The sequence below is a fragment of the Nanorana parkeri genome, unplaced genomic scaffold (assembly GCF_000935625.1).
Source record: "Nanorana parkeri isolate BGI_ZX_2015 unplaced genomic scaffold, ASM93562v1 scaffold648, whole genome shotgun sequence".
NCBI lineage: Eukaryota > Metazoa > Chordata > Amphibia > Anura > Dicroglossidae > Nanorana > Nanorana parkeri.
The window spans coordinates 274126-280044 of record NW_017306916.1 but is presented as its reverse complement, the minus strand read 5'-3'; positions in this window follow the sequence as shown (position 1 = coordinate 280044).

Here is a 5919-nt window from a genome sequence, read left to right as displayed (position 1 = left end):
CACTCTATACAAACGTAAACTCGATGGTGGGGTGAGCCTCCCCAACATACTGCAATACTATCAAGCTGCTCAAATCATACCACTGATAACTATGCATCAGCGCCACTTGCCCCCACTATGGCTTATGTTGGAAATCCCGAATTGCTCCCCTATGCCTCTCACGGCTTTACCCTGGTTGCCAGCCTGTGACAGACCTAGGACTCTTAGCCCCCTCATGATGCATACACTTAAGGTGTGGGACTCTATTAAATACTCGGCGCACTTGCTTTCGCCATACCTCCCATTGCTTCCCTTGTTTGCCCAACCACTCTTCTGGCCTGGCCTGGACAACCCCAAGGCCTTTAGTTGGTGGATAAACAATGGATTCCGAACAGTGCATGACCTTCTGCGCTCCTCTGCCATTCCTTCCTGGCAATACTTGAGGGACCATCATCAAATACCGGGAGTAGAACATTATAGATATCTTCAACTTCACCATTGGATCTCCACTCTAACCCTGAGGAGAGATCCTACTAATCTATTCACATGCTTTGAACATGTGTGTCTTCACGCCCCAGAGGGCCCTGGCCTCATAACAGTACTCTATTCACAACTAAATAGATTGATCAGCCACACCTCACACACTTATGTTCACAACTGGGAGGGGGACCTGCCCCATCGATGGTCCATGAAGGAATGGCAGCAGATTTGGCACAATGTAGCAAAATGCTCTATTAGCGTCACAAATGCTGAGGTAGCCTATAAGGTAATAATGAGGTGGTATCTGGTCCCAGCCAGGGTGGCGTGCCTGTTCCCCACAGCCGCCAGTACCTGTTTCCGGGGGTGCGGAGAAAAGGGGGACATGCTGCACATCTGGTGGCGCTGCCCCCTGGCTACACGGTTCTGGGTCAAGATATTTAAATTAATTGGCTCCCTACTTTCTACACATTTCTCACTCAAATTCCAGTATGCCCTGTTCCACATGTCCGTACCGGGATTGAGTAAGCCTCAGAGGGCTCTGACGCACTTTATTTTCCTGGCAGCCAAACTGACGGTTGCAGGAAACTGGAAGAAACAACAAATCCCTTATGGAGAATTTAAACAGAGGTTGGATCATATTATGCTTAATGAGCGGCTGTCTAGTATTTTGGAGGACAAACATACCAGGTTCCTGAGTGTATGGGAACCATGGCTTTCATCCAACCACCCAGGGATAGACCCAATGAGCTACAGAGGTATATAAGGTGGAGTGTGCTGCTATTAGCTATCCGGGTGTGAAGCGTAGGGCGGGAGCCCTGGCAGCCAAACTGACGGTTGCAGGAAACTGGAAGAAACAACAAATCCCATATGGTGAATTTAAACAGAGGTTGGATCATATTATGCTTAATGAGCGGCTGTCTAGTATTTTGGAGGACAAACATACCAGGTTCCTGAGTGTATGGGAACCATGGCTTTCATCCAACCACCCAGGGATAGACCCAATGAGCTACAGAGGTATATAAGGTGGAGTGTGCTGCTATTAGCTATCCGGGTGTGAAGCGTAGGGCGGGAGCCCTGGATGTCCCGTAGGATGTTTGATGTATGCAATTATGGGACCCCCCCCCTAGTGGTACAAGTGACTGGCCACTATTACCCCCCCGACACCCTTTTCCTCCTTTCCCCCGATTTCCTGTTTTCTGGGGCCTTTACCCCGCCTTAAGTTTTTGGTTGATCACCGGCCCACTGCCGAGGGACAAGGTACTTGCGTTACAGTATATGCTATGGAGTCGCTTGTGTTATTTAAGCACTTGCGAATGCAAGGTCTCCCTACTCCTTGAATATGCTTATGTATCACATGTAAATCTACTTGTACACTCTGGATTGTAATGAATACTCGAAGCATTGATACACTGTGGACCGATGTCTTTATTGTGTTTGTTATGTGAAAATCTCAATAAACATATTGATACAGGAAAGAGAACAACTTAACTTTTATGCAGCACGCATTACAGCATTCAAAGACCATCATACACATGAAGTATATGTGTAAATTAATAATGCACATAAATAATGGTAATAATGATTCATTAGCAAGTGAGGCAGCACTAAAATGAGCTAGTAGTGAAACTGAAAGAGATGTCAAATAAAACCCAAAATTTATTAGAAAAGCTGAAAAAATAGAAATTAATTGGAAGGTTTTTTATGCACAGGATCTGACATGTATATACATCATACAGACAGATCATTCAATTTCATCATGGGCGCAGCTGGAAAGAGACTCTTGCTGTACCTGAAGAAAGAAAATAAAAATAAATAGGGTTTATGCAGCCAGTGCTAATGATCATCACTTAGAAATTTAAATAAGGCAAAAATCTATCATTAAAAGTTAAGTCCACTTGTAAAATTTGAGTGCTAAGCCATAAAGTTAGAAAGGATAAATAAATAATATACTCATGTTCTTAGTTAAAGTCCAGAGGAAATCACAGCTGCCAGTGTATCCTGACTTAAACTGTAACCAAATCCAAGGACAAAAACTGTATACATTGCAGTTTACCAGTCCTGGTGGGGGCTGCAATAATTTTAATTTATTCAGGCCTTTTACCATAATTTTTACCTGGTTATCTTGCCAGTGCTTCCTGTCCTAGTGTGACAACATGCTTCATGTCCTAGGGTGACAACGCTCACTTACTGTACTGAATCTATTGTGGAGCAGCATTGTCACTATAAAACAATAGATGGGTTAGGACTGCAGCACACTTCACCCTCTCCTCATCTCCATAACATAAGCAAATTATATAAATTAATTAATAGGTTTTACATGTACACTCACTGGTCACTCTATGATGTACACCTTGCTAGTACTTTTGTCTTCAGAACTGGTGATGCTTCTCTGCCTTTTGGCTAAGATCAAGTGTAGTATCTGTTCTTATCAGTTGCCGGTGGAAGAACGACACCACTCCTTCTCGAGGTGATTAGGATGGTGGCTTAGTATTTACTGGCGTAATTGGTGGGTGTCAGATGGGGTACAGTCCCTCCTGGTTAGATTCTGGCCCAGTGATGCTGGGCTTGTCACCGGTGGTAGGGATGGACCCCTGACGGCACTACCTTCTAATGGGAATGGCTGCGAAGCTTGGTCGAGGCTAGAGGGTTGGGAGGCGGCAGAGCCCGTGGTGTTGTGCCCCCTGGGGGTGGCGTCCCAGGGGTGCTCAGAAAGTCACTTGGGTGTGGGAGACCCACTTTGACTCACTGTGCACTTGGTCACACACCACCTTGCAATTTCTGCACAACGCCTCTTGGACAGGCCTTATGGCTAGTCCGGGGCAATTTTTTAGCACCCGGCCCCTAGGGCCTGTCAGCGTGGTGCACTGGCACTATTCCTTTATTTATTGCACCTCATGCACGATTGGCACATTTTTGTGTTTTTGTAAATTTTGACCCACAGATTGCTTAGGGTGCAGGTTCCTTCGGGGCCTATTCCCGATGCTGGGGAGGAGGTTCTGTGCCCTAATATAGGGTTCTCTGCCTTCTCCCGAACCAGGGAGTCTCTCTTCGGGAGAGCTCCCTACCTAGTACTGGGTGGGACCTGTCTCGGCAGGTCCCCGAAGGATCGGGGTCCGCCAGTCTCCGGGCTGGTGGACCAAAGTATCTCAACCCCTGTCAGGAGCCTTGCGCCCCGGGGGGTCGGGAATTCGAGGTCCCTTCTTTATTGAAGGACCAAGCACCCTTGTGCACGTTTTTGTGTGCTGTGATTTCACGGTTCACTTTTTTTGTTCACAGGGGGAAGTTTGTTTTATGATGCACGTCCACGGGCTCTTAAAAAAAAGAAAAAACTGGTGATGCTTCTCTGCCTTTTGGCTAAGATCAAGTGTAGTATCTGTTGTTATCAGTTGTCGGGAATTGGAAGTCTGCTGTCACCTGAGTTTCACAGGGGGAAGTTTGTTTTGATGCACGTCCACGGGCTTCGATAAAAAAAAACAAAAAAACTGGTGATGGAAACATTCCTTAGAGAGTTTGGTCCATACTGACATGATAGCATCACACAGTTGCTGCAGATTTGTCGGCTACACATCCATGATGTGAAGCTCCACCAGCCTGAACCGTTGATACAAGGCAGGATGGATCCATGCTTTCATGTTGTTTACATAAAATTCTGACCAGACCATCTGAATGTTGCAACAGAAATCAAGACTCGTCAGACCAGACAACGATTTTCCAATCTTCTACAATTTTTGTGAGTCCTTGCAAACTGTTGCCTCAGTTTTCTGTTCTTAACTGACAGAAGTGGCACTCGGTGTGGTCTTCTGTGGCTTTAGCCCATCTGCTTCAAGATTCAATGTGTTGTGTGTTCAGAGATGCCCTTCTGCACACCTGTAACAAGTGGTTAGTTAAGTTATTATTGCCTTCTATCAGCTTGAACCAGTCTGGCCACTCTCTTCTGACCTTTGGCATCAACAAGGTATTCTTGCCTAGAGAGCTGCCCCTCACTGGATATTTTCTCTTTTTCAGACCATTCTCTGTAAACCCGAGAGATGGTTATGTGTGAAAATTCCAGTAGATCAGCAGTTGCTGAAATACTCAAACCAGCCCGTTTGGCACCAACAACCATGCTATGTTCAAAGTCACTTTAATCACCTTTCTTCCCCATTCTGATGCTCGATTTAAACTTCAGCAGACCATCTTGAGCATGTCTACATGCCTATGTAATGAGTTACTGCCATTTGATTGAATGATTAGATATTTGTGTTAACTGTCGGTGAAGAGGTGTACCTAAAAAAGGGGCCGGTGAGTGTACTTGCAAGAGTTCCGCGCCAACTGCACATGCGCAAAGTGCGCATTGTCGTAATGTACGGAATCTTGCTAACCCGCGCATGCGCAGACAAGTTATTTCCGCAAAGCGGAATAGTGCCAAGGGGGCGCACAGGAAGTGACCTAGCTCACTCATTACTTCCCCTATATAAGCCCAGCCTGAACACTTCCAGATTGCTGGATTATCGTCAGCTACTCCCTGTTCCTGTGCTCTGTGATATTCTGTTTGACTTGTTGAGACCTGGAATTGATTTGACTACTCTTGCCTGCTGCCTGCTCTTGACCTTGGATTCGTTTATTGGACTTCTCTTCTGCCTTACCCTTCTGTACTTCGTTTGCCCGATTGGAACTGACCCCGGCTCGTTTACTTGGATTTCGGCTTGCACGGTGCTCCTCACCACTGGCACTCGTGCAACTCGTTGTCCACTTGGTCTCTGTACCCATCCCCAGAGGCCTAGGGACACAAGGTGCAAGGGAGGCCTCCTCACACTTTTGGTCTCCACTCAGGTAAGTGACAGTACTTTACCCAGCCCTATTTGATTGATTATCTTTATACATTTTTTATAGAAATATGGAGTTGTCACTTCTAGTAAGAAAGGTGTGTTCTCTGTCCTTGGATTTGGGCAGGCTCATCCCTATCATGTATGTGCTGAGAAAAATTCCTGTCCTGGCTGAAGCCCTCACAAAGACCTAGTTTACATGGACAAATAAAAAAAGGTGGCTTGATAAGCATTTTTAACATGAGTGCTGGATGAACTTCCATTCCATTCATGATGCACTGTGCTGGGGATACATTAATGAACGCCCTGCTCTTTGAGAGCACGCAGCTGATAATTTGTGTGGCCGTTGTCCCCACTGATGATCTGGTTCTTCCTGATCATGTGATGACTATGTCAGCTATGACATAGGGGTCTATTCACGAAGCTGCCGAAGGATCTGGCCGTAGCTTCGGCCGATCCTTCGGCTAGCTTCGGCTCCAGGACCCCTTCGGTTCAGTAGAACTGAATAGTTACTATTGGCTATTTCAATTTGCAATAGCCAATAGTAAACTAGCATTGTACCCGCCCTCTGCAGTTCCCCATCAGGTCCATCAGCAGAGGGCGGGTACAATGCTAGTTTACTATTGGCTATTGCAAATTGAAATTTCTGACAATT